At 45.6% G+C, this 13808-nt stretch overlaps 33 non-coding genes and 11 pseudogenes across 33 annotated transcripts; all 44 read left to right on the forward strand.

The window, feature by feature from the left end:
• The first annotated feature begins 32 nt into the window (after positions 1–32).
• Positions 33–151, forward strand: LOC123435767. The gene has a single exon (XR_006627015.1). It is a non-coding gene; the product is annotated as a 5S ribosomal RNA (ribosomal RNA).
• Positions 152–372: 221 nt separating this feature from the next.
• On the forward strand, positions 373–491 carry LOC123436503. Its single transcript, XR_006627725.1, has one exon. It is a non-coding gene; the product is annotated as a 5S ribosomal RNA (ribosomal RNA).
• Positions 492–697: 206 nt separating this feature from the next.
• LOC123438089 lies at positions 698–816 on the forward strand. The gene has a single exon (XR_006629250.1). It is a non-coding gene; the product is annotated as a 5S ribosomal RNA (ribosomal RNA).
• Positions 817–995: 179 nt separating this feature from the next.
• Positions 996–1114, forward strand: LOC123435768. The gene has a single exon (XR_006627016.1). It is a non-coding gene; the product is annotated as a 5S ribosomal RNA (ribosomal RNA).
• Positions 1115–1305: 191 nt separating this feature from the next.
• On the forward strand, positions 1306–1424 carry LOC123437719. The gene has a single exon (XR_006628893.1). It is a non-coding gene; the product is annotated as a 5S ribosomal RNA (ribosomal RNA).
• Positions 1425–1611: 187 nt separating this feature from the next.
• On the forward strand, positions 1612–1729 carry LOC123433143. The gene has a single exon (XR_006624690.1). It is a non-coding gene; the product is annotated as a 5S ribosomal RNA (ribosomal RNA).
• A 182-nt stretch (positions 1730–1911) lies between these two features.
• LOC123436505 lies at positions 1912–2030 on the forward strand. The gene has a single exon (XR_006627727.1). It is a non-coding gene; the product is annotated as a 5S ribosomal RNA (ribosomal RNA).
• A 191-nt stretch (positions 2031–2221) lies between these two features.
• Positions 2222–2340, forward strand: LOC123437720. The gene has a single exon (XR_006628894.1). It is a non-coding gene; the product is annotated as a 5S ribosomal RNA (ribosomal RNA).
• A 187-nt stretch (positions 2341–2527) lies between these two features.
• Positions 2528–2645, forward strand: LOC123433144. Its single transcript, XR_006624691.1, has one exon. It is a non-coding gene; the product is annotated as a 5S ribosomal RNA (ribosomal RNA).
• Positions 2646–2827: 182 nt separating this feature from the next.
• LOC123436506 lies at positions 2828–2946 on the forward strand. Its single transcript, XR_006627728.1, has one exon. It is a non-coding gene; the product is annotated as a 5S ribosomal RNA (ribosomal RNA).
• A 257-nt stretch (positions 2947–3203) lies between these two features.
• Positions 3204–3322, forward strand: LOC123432438. Its single transcript, XR_006624021.1, has one exon. It is a non-coding gene; the product is annotated as a 5S ribosomal RNA (ribosomal RNA).
• A 212-nt stretch (positions 3323–3534) lies between these two features.
• On the forward strand, positions 3535–3653 carry LOC123436183. Its single transcript, XR_006627416.1, has one exon. It is a non-coding gene; the product is annotated as a 5S ribosomal RNA (ribosomal RNA).
• A 182-nt stretch (positions 3654–3835) lies between these two features.
• LOC123436507 lies at positions 3836–3954 on the forward strand. Its single transcript, XR_006627729.1, has one exon. It is a non-coding gene; the product is annotated as a 5S ribosomal RNA (ribosomal RNA).
• Positions 3955–4160: 206 nt separating this feature from the next.
• LOC123436000 lies at positions 4161–4279 on the forward strand. The gene has a single exon (XR_006627240.1). It is a non-coding gene; the product is annotated as a 5S ribosomal RNA (ribosomal RNA).
• A 179-nt stretch (positions 4280–4458) lies between these two features.
• On the forward strand, positions 4459–4577 carry LOC123438100. Its single transcript, XR_006629261.1, has one exon. It is a non-coding gene; the product is annotated as a 5S ribosomal RNA (ribosomal RNA).
• Positions 4578–4762: 185 nt separating this feature from the next.
• LOC123433481 lies at positions 4763–4875 on the forward strand (annotated as a pseudogene).
• A 301-nt stretch (positions 4876–5176) lies between these two features.
• Positions 5177–5295, forward strand: LOC123438012. Its single transcript, XR_006629172.1, has one exon. It is a non-coding gene; the product is annotated as a 5S ribosomal RNA (ribosomal RNA).
• Positions 5296–5483: 188 nt separating this feature from the next.
• On the forward strand, positions 5484–5581 carry LOC123433580 (annotated as a pseudogene).
• Positions 5582–5775: 194 nt separating this feature from the next.
• On the forward strand, positions 5776–5894 carry LOC123438093. Its single transcript, XR_006629254.1, has one exon. It is a non-coding gene; the product is annotated as a 5S ribosomal RNA (ribosomal RNA).
• Positions 5895–6094: 200 nt separating this feature from the next.
• LOC123435138 lies at positions 6095–6213 on the forward strand. Its single transcript, XR_006626398.1, has one exon. It is a non-coding gene; the product is annotated as a 5S ribosomal RNA (ribosomal RNA).
• A 184-nt stretch (positions 6214–6397) lies between these two features.
• LOC123437225 lies at positions 6398–6516 on the forward strand. The gene has a single exon (XR_006628417.1). It is a non-coding gene; the product is annotated as a 5S ribosomal RNA (ribosomal RNA).
• A 188-nt stretch (positions 6517–6704) lies between these two features.
• On the forward strand, positions 6705–6817 carry LOC123433482 (annotated as a pseudogene).
• A 337-nt stretch (positions 6818–7154) lies between these two features.
• LOC123438112 lies at positions 7155–7273 on the forward strand. The gene has a single exon (XR_006629272.1). It is a non-coding gene; the product is annotated as a 5S ribosomal RNA (ribosomal RNA).
• Positions 7274–7464: 191 nt separating this feature from the next.
• Positions 7465–7562, forward strand: LOC123433538 (annotated as a pseudogene).
• Positions 7563–7753: 191 nt separating this feature from the next.
• Positions 7754–7872, forward strand: LOC123438094. The gene has a single exon (XR_006629255.1). It is a non-coding gene; the product is annotated as a 5S ribosomal RNA (ribosomal RNA).
• Positions 7873–8075: 203 nt separating this feature from the next.
• On the forward strand, positions 8076–8194 carry LOC123435139. The gene has a single exon (XR_006626399.1). It is a non-coding gene; the product is annotated as a 5S ribosomal RNA (ribosomal RNA).
• Positions 8195–8379: 185 nt separating this feature from the next.
• LOC123433539 lies at positions 8380–8477 on the forward strand (annotated as a pseudogene).
• A 214-nt stretch (positions 8478–8691) lies between these two features.
• LOC123438123 lies at positions 8692–8810 on the forward strand. The gene has a single exon (XR_006629283.1). It is a non-coding gene; the product is annotated as a 5S ribosomal RNA (ribosomal RNA).
• Positions 8811–8992: 182 nt separating this feature from the next.
• Positions 8993–9111, forward strand: LOC123435039. The gene has a single exon (XR_006626301.1). It is a non-coding gene; the product is annotated as a 5S ribosomal RNA (ribosomal RNA).
• Positions 9112–9290: 179 nt separating this feature from the next.
• Positions 9291–9409, forward strand: LOC123435436. The gene has a single exon (XR_006626687.1). It is a non-coding gene; the product is annotated as a 5S ribosomal RNA (ribosomal RNA).
• A 191-nt stretch (positions 9410–9600) lies between these two features.
• Positions 9601–9713, forward strand: LOC123433519 (annotated as a pseudogene).
• Positions 9714–9876: 163 nt separating this feature from the next.
• Positions 9877–9995, forward strand: LOC123435140. The gene has a single exon (XR_006626400.1). It is a non-coding gene; the product is annotated as a 5S ribosomal RNA (ribosomal RNA).
• Positions 9996–10180: 185 nt separating this feature from the next.
• On the forward strand, positions 10181–10278 carry LOC123433540 (annotated as a pseudogene).
• A 193-nt stretch (positions 10279–10471) lies between these two features.
• On the forward strand, positions 10472–10590 carry LOC123438135. The gene has a single exon (XR_006629294.1). It is a non-coding gene; the product is annotated as a 5S ribosomal RNA (ribosomal RNA).
• Positions 10591–10769: 179 nt separating this feature from the next.
• LOC123435116 lies at positions 10770–10888 on the forward strand. The gene has a single exon (XR_006626377.1). It is a non-coding gene; the product is annotated as a 5S ribosomal RNA (ribosomal RNA).
• A 185-nt stretch (positions 10889–11073) lies between these two features.
• Positions 11074–11192, forward strand: LOC123438147. The gene has a single exon (XR_006629306.1). It is a non-coding gene; the product is annotated as a 5S ribosomal RNA (ribosomal RNA).
• A 185-nt stretch (positions 11193–11377) lies between these two features.
• Positions 11378–11490, forward strand: LOC123433483 (annotated as a pseudogene).
• Positions 11491–11647: 157 nt separating this feature from the next.
• On the forward strand, positions 11648–11760 carry LOC123433520 (annotated as a pseudogene).
• A 277-nt stretch (positions 11761–12037) lies between these two features.
• LOC123438158 lies at positions 12038–12156 on the forward strand. The gene has a single exon (XR_006629317.1). It is a non-coding gene; the product is annotated as a 5S ribosomal RNA (ribosomal RNA).
• A 191-nt stretch (positions 12157–12347) lies between these two features.
• Positions 12348–12445, forward strand: LOC123433599 (annotated as a pseudogene).
• Positions 12446–12639: 194 nt separating this feature from the next.
• Positions 12640–12758, forward strand: LOC123432888. Its single transcript, XR_006624456.1, has one exon. It is a non-coding gene; the product is annotated as a 5S ribosomal RNA (ribosomal RNA).
• Positions 12759–12949: 191 nt separating this feature from the next.
• On the forward strand, positions 12950–13068 carry LOC123436509. Its single transcript, XR_006627730.1, has one exon. It is a non-coding gene; the product is annotated as a 5S ribosomal RNA (ribosomal RNA).
• Positions 13069–13253: 185 nt separating this feature from the next.
• Positions 13254–13351, forward strand: LOC123433541 (annotated as a pseudogene).
• A 185-nt stretch (positions 13352–13536) lies between these two features.
• Positions 13537–13654, forward strand: LOC123433060. Its single transcript, XR_006624617.1, has one exon. It is a non-coding gene; the product is annotated as a 5S ribosomal RNA (ribosomal RNA).
• The last annotated feature ends 154 nt before the right edge of the window (positions 13655–13808 follow it).

A 13808-nucleotide genomic window follows, 5' to 3' on the forward strand; every position in this document is an offset into this window, starting at 1 on the left:
AAGCATAAGGAACAAATAGATAGTTGCATGTCGGATGCGATCATACCAGCACTAAAGCACCGGATCCCATCAGAACTCTGAAGTTAAGCGTGCTTGGGCGAGAGTAGTACTAGGATGGGTGACCTCCTGGGAAGTCCTCGTGTTGCATTCCCCTTTTTAAATATATTTTTGCGCCACGTGACAAGGATGACGCGGGACCGTGATCTATATGACCTCATATTTTTGACGATTACTGTGTGACTTTTCCCACCGCGCTTGACACCCAAAGACTAGTAGTAGTAGTAGCAGCAGCAGTAGTAGTAGTAGTAGTAGTAGTAGTAGTAGTAGTAGTAGTAGGGGCAAGCATAAGGAACAAATAGATAGTTGCATGTCGGATGCGATCATACCAGCACTAAAGCACCGGATCCCATCAGAACTTCGAAGTTAAGCGTGCTTGGGCGAGAGTAGTACTAGGATGGGTGACCTCCTGGGAAGTCCTCGTGTTGCATTCCCCTTTTTAAATATATTTTTGCGCCACGTGACAAGGATGACGCGGGAGCGTGATCTATATGACCTCATTTTCTTATTTTTGACGATTACTGTGTGACTTTTCCCACCGCGCTTGACACCCAACGACTAGTAGTAGTAGTAGTAGTAGTAGTAGTAGTAGTAGTAGTAGTAGGGGCAAGCATAAGGAACAAATAGATAGTTGCATGTCGGATGCGATCATACCAGCACTAAAGCACCGGATCCCATCAGAACTCCGAAGTTAAGCGTGCTTGGGCGAGAGTAGTACTAGGATGGGTGACCTCCTGGGAAGTCCTCGTGTTGCATTCCCCTTTTTAAATATATTTTTGCGCCACGTGACAAGGATGACGCGGGAACGTGATCTATATGACCTCATTTTCTTATTTTTGACGATTACCGTGTGACTTTTCCCACCGCGCTTGACACCCAAAGACTAGTAGTAGTAGTAGTAGGGGCAAGCATAAGGAACAAATAGATAGTTGCATGTCGGATGCGATCATACCAGCACTAAAGCACCGGATCCCATCAGAACTCTGAAGTTAAGCGTGCTTGGGCGAGAGTAGTACTAGGATGGGTGACCTCCTGGGAAGTCCTCGTGTTGCATTCCCCTTTTTAAATATATTTTTGCGCCACGTGACAAGGATGACGCGGGACCGTGATCTATATGACCTCATATTTTTGACGATTACTGTGTGACTTTTCCCACCGCGCTTGACACCCAAAGACTAGTAGTAGTAGTAGTAGTAGTAGTAGTAGTAGTAGGGGCAAGCATAAGGAACAAATAGATAGTTGCATGTCGGATGCGATCATACCAGCACTAAAGCACCGAATCCCATCAGAACTCCGAAGTTAAGCGTGCTTGGGCGAGAGTAGTACTAGGATGGGTGACCTCCTGGGAAGTCCTCGTGTTGCATTCCCCTTTTTAAATATTTTTTTGCGCCACGTGACAAGGATGACGCGGGACCGTGATCTATATGACCTCATTTTCTTATTTTTGACGATTACTGTGTGACTTTTCCGACCGCGCTTGACACCCAACGACTAATAGTAGTAGTAGTAGTAGTAGTAGGGCAAGCATAAGGAACAAATAGATAGTTGCATGTCGGATGCGATCGTACCAGCACTAAAGCACCGGATCCCATCAGAACTTCGAAGTTAAGCGTGCTTGGCGAGAGTAGTACTAGGATGGGTGACCTCCTGGGAAGTCCTCGTGTTGCATTCCCCTTTTTAAATATATTTTTGCGCCACGTGACAAGGATGACGCGGGAGCGTGATCTATATGACCTCATTTTCTTATTTTTGACGATTACTGTGTGACTTTTCCCACCGCGCTTGACACCCAACGACTACTAGTAGTAGTAGTAGTAGGGGCAAGCATAAGGAACAAATAGATAGTTGCATGTCGGATGCGATCATACCAGCACTAAAGCACCGGATCCCATCAGAACTTCGAAGTTAAGCGTGCTTGGGCGAGAGTAGTACTAGGATGGGTGACCTCCTGGGAAGTCCTCGTGTTGCATTCCCCTTTTTAAATATATTTTTGCGCCACGTGACAAGGATGACGCGGGACCGTGATCTATATGACCTCATATTTTTGACGATTACTGTGTGACTTTTCCCACCGCGCTTGACACCCAAAGACTAGTAGTAGTAGTAGTAGTAGTAGTAGTAGTAGTAGGGGCAAGCATAAGGAACAAATAGATAGTTGCATGTCGGATGCGATCATACCAGCACTAAAGCACCGAATCCCATCAGAACTCCGAAGTTAAGCGTGCTTGGGCGAGAGTAGTACTAGGATGGGTGACCTCCTGGGAAGTCCTCGTGTTGCATTCCCCTTTTTAAATATATTTTTGCGCCACGTGACAAGGATGACGCGGGACCGTGATCTATATGACCTCATTTTCTTATTTTTGACGATTACTGTGTGACTTTTCCGACCGCGCTTGACACCCAACGACTAATAGTAGTAGTAGTAGTAGTAGTAGGGCAAGCATAAGGAACAAATAGATAGTTGCATGTCGGATGCGATCGTACCAGCACTAAAGCACCGGATCCCATCAGAACTTCGAAGTTAAGCGTGCTTGGCGAGAGTAGTACTAGGATGGGTGACCTCCTGGGAAGTCCTCGTGTTGCATTCCCCTTTTTAAATATATTTTTGCGCCACGTGACAAGGATGACGCGGGAGCGTGATCTATATGACCTCATTTTCTTATTTTTGACGATTACTGTGTGACTTTTCCCACCGCGCTTGACACCCAACGACTACTAGTAGTAGTAGTAGTAGGGGCAAGCATAAGGAACAAATAGATAGTTGCATGTCGGATGCGATCATACCAGCACTAAAGCACCGGATCCCATCAGAACTTCGAAGTTAAGCGTGCTTGGGCGAGAGTAGTACTAGGATGGGTGACCTCCTGGGAAGTCCTCGTGTTGCATTCCCCTTTTTAAATATATTTTTGCGCCACGTGACAAGGATGACGCGGGACCGTGATCTATATGACCTCATTTTCTTATTTTTGACGATTACTGTGTGACTTTTCCCACCGCGCTTGACACCCAACGACTAGTAGTAGTAGTAGTAGTAGTAGTAGTAGTAGTAGTAGTACTAGTAGTAGTAGTAGTAGTAGTAGTAGTAGTAGTAGTAGTAGTAGTAGTAGTAGGGGCATGCATAAGGAACAAATAGATAGTTGCATGTCGGATGCGATCATACCAGCATTAAAGCACCGGATCCCATGAGAACTCCAAAGTTAAGCGTGCTTGGGCGAGAGTAGTATTAGGATGGGTGACCTCCTGGGAAGTCCTCGTGTTGCATTCCCCTTTTTAAATATATTTTTGCGCCACGTGACAAGGATGACGCGGGAGCGTGATCTATATGACCTCATTTTCTTATTTTTGACGATTACTGTGTGACTTTTCCCACCGCGCTTGACACCCAACGACTAGTAGTAGTAGTAGTAGTAGTGGTAGTAGTAGTAGTAGTAGTAGTAGTAGGGGCAAGCATAAGGAACAAATAGATAGTTGCATGTCGAATGCGATCATACCAGCACTAAAGCACCGGATCCCATCAGAACTCCGAAGTTAAGCGTGCTTGGGCGAGAGTAGTACTAGGATAGGTGACCTCCTGGGAAGTCCTCGTGTTGCATTCCCCTTTTTAAATATATTTTTGCGCCACGTGACAAGGATGACGCGGGAGCGTGATCTATATGACCTCATTTTCTTATTTTTGACGATTACTGTGTGACTTTTCCCACCGCGCTTGACACCCAACGACTAGTAGTAGTAGTAGTAGTAGGGGCAAGCATAAGGAACAAATAGATAGTTGCATGTCGGATGCGATCATACCAGCACTAAAGCACCGGATCCCATCAGAACTTCGAAGTTAAGCGTGCTTGGGCGAGAGTAGTACTAGGATGGGTGACCTCCTGGGAAGTCCTCGTGTTGCATTCCCCTTTTTAAATATATTTTTGCGCCACGTGACAAGGATGACGCGGGAGCGTGATCTATATGACCTCATTTTCTTATTTTTGACGATTACTGTGTGACTTTTCCCACCGCGCTTGACACCCAACGACTAGTAGTAGTAGTAGTAGTAGTAGTAGTATTAGTAGTAGTAGTAGGGGCAAGCATAAGGAACAAATAGATAGGTGCATGTCGGATGCGATCATACCAGCACTAAAGCACCGGATCCCATCAGAACTCCGAAGTTAAGCGTGCTTGGGCGAGAGTAGTACTAGGATGGTTGACCTCCTGGGAAGTCCTCGTGTTGCATTCCCCTTTTTAAATATATTTTTGCGCCACGTGACAAGGATGACGCGGGAGCGTGATCTATATGACCTCATTTTCTTATTTTTGACGATTACTGTGTGACTTTTCCCACCGCGCATGACACCCAACGACTAGTAGTAGTAGTAGTAGGGGCAAGCATAAGGAACAAATAGATAGTTGCATGTCGGATGCGATCATACCAGCACTAAAGCACCGGATCCCATCAGAACTCCGAAGTTAAGCGTGCTTGGGCGAGAGTAGTACTAGGATGGGTGACCTCCTGGGAAGTCCTCGTGTTGCATTCCCCTTTTTAAATATATTTTTGCGCCACGTGACAAGGATGACGCGGGAGCGTTATCTATATGACCTCATTTTCTTATTTTTGACGATTACTGTGTGACTTTTCCCACCGCGCTTGACACCCAACGACTAGTAGTAGTAGTAGTAGTAGTAGGGGCAAGCATAAGGAACAAATATATAGTTGCATGTCGGATGCGATCATACCAGCACTAAAGCACCGGATCCCATCAGAACTCCGAAGTTAAGCGTGCTTGGGCGAGAGTAGTACTAGGATGGGTGACCTCTATTTTTGCGCCACGTGACAAGGATGACGCGGGAGCGTGATCTATATGACCTCATTTTCTTATTTTTGACGATTACTGTGTGACTTTTCCCACCGCGCTTGACACCCAACGACTAGTAGTAGTAGTAGTAGTAGTAGTAGTAGTAGTAGTAGTAGTAGTTGTAGTAGTAGTAGTAGTAGTAGTAGTAGTAGTAGTAGTAGTAGTAGTAGTTGTAGTAGTAGTAGTAGTAGTAGTAGTAGTAGTAGTAGTTGTAGTAGTAGTAGTAGTAGTAGTAGTAGTAGTATGGGAAAGCATAAGGAACAAATAGATAGTTGCATGTCAGATGCGATCATACCAGCACTAAAGCACCGGATCCCATCAGAACTCCAAAGTTAAGCGTGCTTGGGCGAGAGTAGTACTAGGATGGGTGACCTCCTGGGAAGTCCTCGTGTTGCATTCCCCTTTTTAAATATATTTTTGCGCCACGTGACAAGGATGACGCGGGAGCGTGATCTATATAACCTCATTTTCTTATTTTTGACGATTACTGTGTGACTTTTCCCACCGCGCTTGACACCCAACGACTAGTAGTAGTAGTAGTAGTAATAGTAGGGGCAAGCATAAGGAACAAATAGATAGTTGCATGTCGGATGCGATTATACCAGCACTAAAGCACCGGATCCCATCAGAACTCCGAAGTTAAGCGTGCTTGGGCGACCTCCTGGGAAGTCCTCGTGTTGCATTCCCCTTTTTAAATATATTTTTGCGCCACGTGACAAGGATGACGCGGGAGCGTGATCTATATGACCTCATTTTCTTATTTTTGACGATTACTGTGTGACTTTTCCCACCGCGCTTGACACCCAACGACTAGTAGTAGTAGTGGTAGTAGTAGTAGTAGTAGGGGCAAGCATAAGGAACAAATAGATAGTTGCATGTCGGATGCGATCATACCAGCACTAAAGCACCGGATCCCATAAGAACTCCGAAGTTAAGCGTGCTTGGGCGAAAGTAGTACTAGGATGGGTGACCTCCTGGGAAGTCCTCGTGTTGCATTCCCCTTTTTAAATATATTTTTGCGCCACGTGACAAGGATGACGCGGGAGCGTGATCTATATGACCTCATTTTCTTATTTTTGACGATTACTGTGTGACTTTTCCCACCGCGCTTGACACCCAACGACTAGTAGTAGTAGTAGTAGTAGTAGTAGTAGTAGTAGTACGGGAAAGCATAAGGAACAAATAGATAGTTGCATGTCGGATGTGATCATACCAGCACTAAAGCACCGGATCCCATCAGAACTCCGAAGTTAAGCGTGCTTGGGCGAGAGTAGTACTAGGATGGGTGACCTCCTGGGAAGTCCTCGTGTTGCATTCCCCTTTTTAAATATATTTTTGCGCCACGTGACAAGGATGACGCGGGACGTGATCTATATGACCTCATTTTCTTATTTTTGACGATTACTGTGTGACTTTTCCCACCGCGCTTGACACCCAACGACTAGTAGTAGTAGTAGTAGTAGTAGGGGCAAGCATAAGGAACAAATAGATAGTTGCATGTCGGATGCGATCATACCAGCACTAAAGCACCGGATCCCATCAGAACTCCGAAGTTAAGCGTGCTTAGGCGAGAGTAGTACTAGGATGGGTGACCTCCTGGGAAGTCCTCGTGTTGCATTCCCCTTTTTAAATATATTTTTGCGCCACGTGACAAGGATGACGCGGGAGCGTTATCTATATGACCTCATTTTCTTATTTTTGACGATTACTGTGTGACTTTTCCCACCGCGCTTGACACCCAACGACTAGTAGTAGTAGTAGTAGTAGTAGTAGGGGCAAGCATAAGGAACAAATAGATAGTTGCATGTCGGATGCGATCATACCAGCACTAAAGCACCGGATCCCATCAGAACTCCGAAGTTAAGCGTGCTTGGGCGAGAGTAGTACTAGGATGGGTGACCTCTATTTTTGCGCCACGTGACAAGGATGACGCGGGAGCGTGATCTATATGACCTCATTTTCTTATTTTTGACGATTACTGTGTGACTTTTCCCACCGCGCTTGACACCCAACGACTAGTAGTAGTAGTAGTAGTAGTAGTAGTAGTAGTAGTAGTTGTAGTAGTAGTAGTAGTAGTAGTAGTAGTAGTAGTAGTTGTAGTAGTAGTAGTAGTAGTAGTAGTAGTTGTAGTAGTAGTAGTAGTAGTAGTAGTAGTAGTAGTAGTAGTTGTAGTAGTAGTAGTAGTAGTAGTAGTAGTAGTAGTAGTAGTAGTAGTAGTAGTATGGGAAAGCATAAGGAACAAATAGATAGTTGCATGTCGGATGCGATCATACCAGCACTAAAGCACCGGATCCCATCAGAACTCCGAAGTTAAGCGTGCTTGGGCGAGAGTAGTACTAGGATGGGTGACCTCCTGGGAAGTCCTCGTGTTGCATTCCCCTTTTTAAATATATTTTTGCGCCACGTGACAAGGATGACGCGGGAGCGTGATCTATATGACCTCATTTTCTTATTTTTGACGATTACTGTGTGACTTTTCCCACCGCGCTTGACACCCAACGACTAGTTGTAGTAGTAGTAGTAGTAATAGTAGGGGCAAGCATAAGGAACAAATAGATAGTTGCATGTCGGATGCGATCATACCAGCACTAAAGCACCGGATCCCATCAGAACTCCGAAGTTAAGCGTGCTTGGGCGACCTCCTGGGAAGTCCTCGTGTTGCATTCCCCTTTTTAAATATATTTTTGCGCCACGTGACAAGGATGACGCGGGAGCGTGATCTATATGACCTCATTTTCTTATTTTTGACGATTACTGTGTGACTTTTCCCACCGCGCTTGACACCCAACGACTAGTAGTAGTGGTAGTAGTAGTAGTAGTAGGGGCAAGCATAAGGAACAAATAGATAGTTGCATGTCGGATGCGATCATACCAGCACTAAAGCACCGGATCCCATAAGAACTCCGAAGTTAAGCGTGCTTGGGCGAAAGTAGTACTAGGATGGGTGACCTCCTGGGAAGTCCTCGTGTTGCATTCCCCTTTTTAAATATATTTTTGCGCCACGTGACAAGGATGACGCGGGAGCGTGATCTATATGACCTCATTTTCTTATTTTTGACGATTACTGTGTGACTTTTCCCACCGCGCTTGACACCCAACGACTAGTAGTAGTAGTAGTAGTAGTAGTAGTAGTAGTAGTAGTACGGGAAAGCATAAGGAACAAATAGATAGTTGCATGTCGGATGTGATCATACCAGCACTAAAGCACCGGATCCCATCAGAACTCCGAAGTTAAGCGTGCTTGGGCGAGAGTAGTACTAGGATGGGTGACCTCCTGGGAAGTCCTCGTGTTGCATTCCCCTTTTTAAATATATTTTTGCGCCACGTGACAAGGATGACGCGGGAGCGTGATCTATATGACCTCATTTTCTTATTTTTGACGATTACTGTGTGACTTTTCCCACCGCGCTTGACACCCAACGACTAGTAGTAGTAGTAGTAGTAGTAGGGGCAAGCATAAGGAACAAATAGATAGTTGCATGTCGGATGCGATCATACCAGCACTAAAGCACCGGATCCCATCAGAACTCCGAAGTTAAGCGTGCTTGGGCGACCTCCTGGGAAGTCCTCGTGTTGCATTCCCTTTTTAAATATATTTTTGCGCCACGTGACAAGGATGACGCGGGAGCGTGATCTATATGACCCCATTTTCTTATTTTTGACGATTACTGTGTGACTTTTGCCACCGCGCTTGACACCCAACGACTAGTAGTAGTAGTAGTAGTAGTAGTAGTAGTAGTAGTAGTAGTAGTAGTAGTAGGGGCAAGCATAAGGAACAAATAGATAGTTGCATGTCGGATGCGATCATACCAGCACTAAAGCACCGGATCCCATCAGAACTCCGAAGTTAAGCGTGCTTGGGCGAGAGTAGTACTAGGATGGGTGACCTCCTGGGAAGTCCTCGTGTTGCATTCCCCTTTTTAAATATATTTTTGCGCCACGTGACAAGGATGACGCGGGACCGTGATCTATATGACCTCATTTTCTTATTTTTGACGATTACTGTGTGACTTTTCCCACCGCGCTTGACACCCAACGACTAGTAGTAGTAGTAGTAGTAGGGGCAAGCATAAGGAACAAATAGATAGTTGCATGTCGGATGCGATCATACCAGCACTAAAGCACCGGATCCCATTAGAACTCCGAAGTTAAGCGTGCTTGGGCGAGAGTAGTACTAGGATGGGTGACCTCCTGGGAAGTCCTCGTGTTGCATTCCCCTTTTTAAATATATTTTTGCGCCACGTGACAAGGATGACGCGGGAGCGTTATCTATATGACCTCATTTTCTTATTTTTGACGATTACTGTGTGACTTTTCCCACCGCGCTTGACACCTAACGACTAGTAGTAGTAGTAGTAGGGGCAAGCATAAGGAACAAATAGATAGTTGCATGTTGGATGCGATCATACCAGCACTAAAGTACCGGATCCCATCAGAACTCCGAAGTTAAGCGTGCTTGGGCGAGAGTAGTACTAGGATGGGTGACCTCCTGGGAAGTCCTCGTGTTGCATTCCCCTTTTTAAATATATTTTTGCGCCACGTGACAAGGATGACGCGGGAGCGTGATCTATATGACCTCATTTTCTTATTTTTGACGATTACTGTGTGACTTTTCCCACCGCGCTTGACACCCAACGACTAGTAGTAGTAGTAGTAGTAGTAGTAGTAGGGGCAAGCATAAGGAACAAATAGATAGTTGCATGTCGGATGCGATCATACCAGCACTAAAGCACCGGATCCCATCAGAACTCCGAAGTTAAGCGTGCTTGGGCGAGAGTAGTACTAGGATGGGTGACCTCTATTTTTGCGCCACGTGACAAGGATGACGCGGGAGCGTGATCTATATGACCTCATTTTCTTATTTTTGACGATTACTGTGTGACTTTTCCCACCGCGCTTGACACCCAACGACTAGTAGTAGTAGTAGTAGTAGTAGTAGTAGTACGGGAAAGCATAAGGAACAAATAGATAGTTGCATGTCGGATGTGATCATACCAGCACTAAAGCACCGGATCCCATCAGAACTCCGAAGTTAAGCGTGCTTGGGCGAGAGTAGTACTAGGATGGGTGACCTCCTGGGAAGTCCTCGTGTTGCATTCCCCTTTTTAAATATATTTTTGCGCCACGTGACAAGGATGACGCGGGAGCGTGATCTATATGACCTCATTTTCTTATTTTTGACGATTACTGTGTGACTTTTCCCACCGCGCTTGACACCCAACGACTAGTAGTAGTAGTAGTAGTAGTAGGGGCAAGCATAAGGAACAAATAGATAGTTGCATGTCGGATGCGATCATACCAGCACTAAAGCACCGGATCCCATCAGAACTCCGAAGTTAAGCGTGCTTGGGCGACCTCCTGGGAAGTCCTCGTGTTGCATTCCCTTTTTAAATATATTTTTGCGCCACGTGACAAGGATGACGCGGGAGCGTGATCTATATGACCCCATTTTCTTATTTTTGACGATTACTGTGTGACTTTTGCCACCGCGCTTGACACCCAACGACTAGTAGTAGTAGTAGTAGTAGTAGTAGTAGTAGGGGCAAGCATAAGGAACAAATAGATAGTTGCATGTCGGATGCGATCATACCAGCACTAAAGCACCGGATCCCATCAGAACTCCGAAGTTAAGCGTGCTTGGGCGAGAGTAGTACTAGGATGGGTGACCTCCTGGGAAGTCCTCGTGTTGCATTCCCCTTTTTAAATATATTTTTGCGCCACGTGACAAGGATGACGCGGGACCGTGATCTATATGACCTCATTTTCTTATTTTTGACGATTACTGTGTGACTTTTCCCATCGCGCTTGACACCCAACGACTAGTAGTAGTAGTAGTAGGGGCAAGCATAAGAAACAAATAGATAGTTGCATGTCGGATGCGATCATACCAGCACTAAAGCACCGGATCCCATCAGAACTCCGAAGTTAAGCGTGCTTGGGCGAGAATAGTACTAGGATGGGTGACCTCCTGGGAAGTCCTCGTGTTGCATTCCCCTTTTTAAATATATTTTTGCGCCACGTGACAAGGATGACGCGGGAGCGTTATCTATATGACCTCATTTTCTTATTTTTGACGATTACTGTGTGACTTTTCCCACCGCGCTTGACACCTAACGACTAGTAGTAGTAGTAGTAGTAGTAGGGGCAAGCATAAGGAACAAATAGATAGTTGCATGTTGGATGCGATCATACCAGCACTAAAGCACCGGATCCCATCAGAACTCCGAAGTTAAGCGTGCTTGGGCGAGAGTAGTACTAGGATGGGTGACCTCCTGGGAAGTCCTCGTGTTGCATTCCCCTTTTTAAATATATTTTTGCGCCACGTGACAAGGATGACGCGGGAGCGTGATCTATATGACCTCATTTTCTTATTTTTGACGATTACTGTGTGACTTTTCCCACCGCGCTTGACACCCAACGACTAGTAGTAGTAGTAGTAGTAGTAGGGGCAAGCATAAGGAACAAATAGATAGTTGCATGTCGGATGCGATCATACCAGCACTAAAGCACCGGATCCCATCAGAACTCCGAAGTTAAGCGTGCTTGGGCGAGAGTAGTACTAGGATGGGTGACCTCTATTTTTGCGCCACGTGACAAGGATGACGCGGGAGCGTGATCTATATGACCTCATTTTCTTATTTTTGACGATTACTGTGTGACTTTTCCCACCGCGCTTGACACCCAACGACTAGTAGTAGTAGTAGTAGTAGTAGTAGGGGCAAGCATAAGGAACAAATAGATAGTTGCATGTCGGATGCGATCATACCAGCACTAAAGCACCGGATCCCATCAGAACTCCGAAGTTAAGCGTGCTTGGGCGAGAGTAGTACTAGGATGGGTGACCTCTATTTTTGCGCCACGTGACAAGGATGACGCGGGAGGGTGATCTATATGACCTCATTTTCTTATTTTTGACGATTACTGTGTGACTTTTCCCACCGCGCTTGACACCCAACGACTAGTAGTAGTAGTAGTAGTAGTAGTAGTAGTAGTAGTAGTAGTAGTTGTAGTAGTAGTAGTAGTAGTAGTACTAGTAGTAGTAGTAGTTGTAGTAGTAGTAGTAGTAGTAGTAGTAGTAGTAGTAGTAGTTGTAGTAGTAGTAGTATGGGAAAGCATAAGGAACAAATAGATAGTTGCATGTCGGATGCGATCATACCAGCACTAAAGCACCGGATCCCATCAGAACTCCGAAGTTAAGCGTGCTTGGGCGAGAGTAGTACTAGGATGGGTGACCTCCTGGGAAGTCCTCGTGTTGCATTCCCCTTTTTAAATATATTTTTGCGCCACGTGACAAGGATGACGCGGGAGCGTGATCTATATGACCTCATTTTCTTATTTTTGACGATTACTGTGTGACTTTTCCCACCGCGCTTGACACCCAACGACTAGTAGTAGTAGTAGTAGTAGTAGTAGTAGGGGCAAGCATAAGGAACAAATAGATAGTTGCATGTCGGATGCGATCATACGAGCACTAAAGCACCGGATCCCATCAGAACTCCGAAGTTAAGCGTGCTTGGGCGACCTCCTGGGAAGTCCTCGTGTTGCATTCCCCTTTTTAAATATATTTTTGCGCCACGTGACAAGGATGACGCGGGAGCGTGATCTATATGACCTCATTTTCTTATTTTTGACGATTACTGTGTGACTTTTCCCACCGCGCTTGACACCCAACAACTAGTAGTAGTAGTGGTAGTAGTAGTAGTAGTAGGGGCAAGCATAAGGAACAAATAGATAGTTGCATGTCGGATGCGATCATACCAGCACTAAAGCACCGGATCCCATCAGAAATCCGAAGTTAAGCGTGCTTGGGCGAAAGTAGTACTAGGATGGGTGACCTCCTGGGAAGTCCTCATGTTGCATTCCCCTTTTTAAATATATTTTTGCGCCACGTGACAAGGATGACGCGGGAGCGTGATCTATATGACCTCATTTTCTTATTTTTGACGATTACTGTGTGACTTTTCCCACCGCGCTTGACACCCAACGACTAGTAGTAGTAGTAGTAGTAGTAGTAGTACGGGAAAGCATAAGGAACAAATAGATAGTTGCATGTCGGATGCGATCATACCAGCACTAAAGCACCGGATCCCATCAGAACTTCGAAGTTAAGCGTGCTTGGGCGAGAGTAGTACTAGGATGGGTGACCTCCTGGGAAGTCCTCGTGTTGCATTCCCCTTTTTAAATATATTTTTGCGCCACGTGACAAGGATGACGCGGGAGTGTGATCTATATGACCTCATTTTCTTATTTTTGACGATTACTGTGTGACTTTTCCCACCGCGCTTGACACCCAACGACTAGTAGTAGTAGTAGTAGTAGTTGGGGCAAGCATAAGGAACAAATAGATAGTTGCATGTCGGATGCGATCATACCAGCACTAAAGCACCGGATCCCATCAGAACTCCGAAGTTAAGCGTGCTTGGGCGACCTCCTGGGAAGTCCTCGTGTTGCATTCCCCTTTTTAAATATATTTTTGCGCCACGTGACAAGGATGACGCGGGAGCGTGATCTATATGACCCCATTTTCTTATTTTTGACGATTACTGTGTGACTTTTGCCACCGCGCTTGACACCCAACGACTAGTAGTAGTAGTAGTAGTAGTAGGGGCAAGCATAAGGAACAAATAGATAGTTGCATGTCGGAAGCGATCATACCAGCACTAAAGCACCGGATCCCATCAGAACTCCGAAGTTAAGCGTGCTTGCGCGAGAGTAGTACTAGGATGGGTGACCTCCTGGAAGTCCTCGTGTTGCATTCCCCTTTTTAAATATATTTTTGAGCCACGTGACAAGGATGACGCGGGAGCGTGATCTATATGACCTCATTTTCTTATTTTTGACGATTACTGTGTGACTTTTCCCACCGCGCTTGACACCCAACGACTAGTAGTAGTAGTAGTAGTAGGGGCAAGC

The sequence above is a fragment of the Hordeum vulgare genome, chromosome 2H (assembly GCF_904849725.1).
Source record: "Hordeum vulgare subsp. vulgare chromosome 2H, MorexV3_pseudomolecules_assembly, whole genome shotgun sequence".
NCBI classification, from domain to species: Eukaryota; Viridiplantae; Streptophyta; class Magnoliopsida; order Poales; family Poaceae; genus Hordeum; species Hordeum vulgare.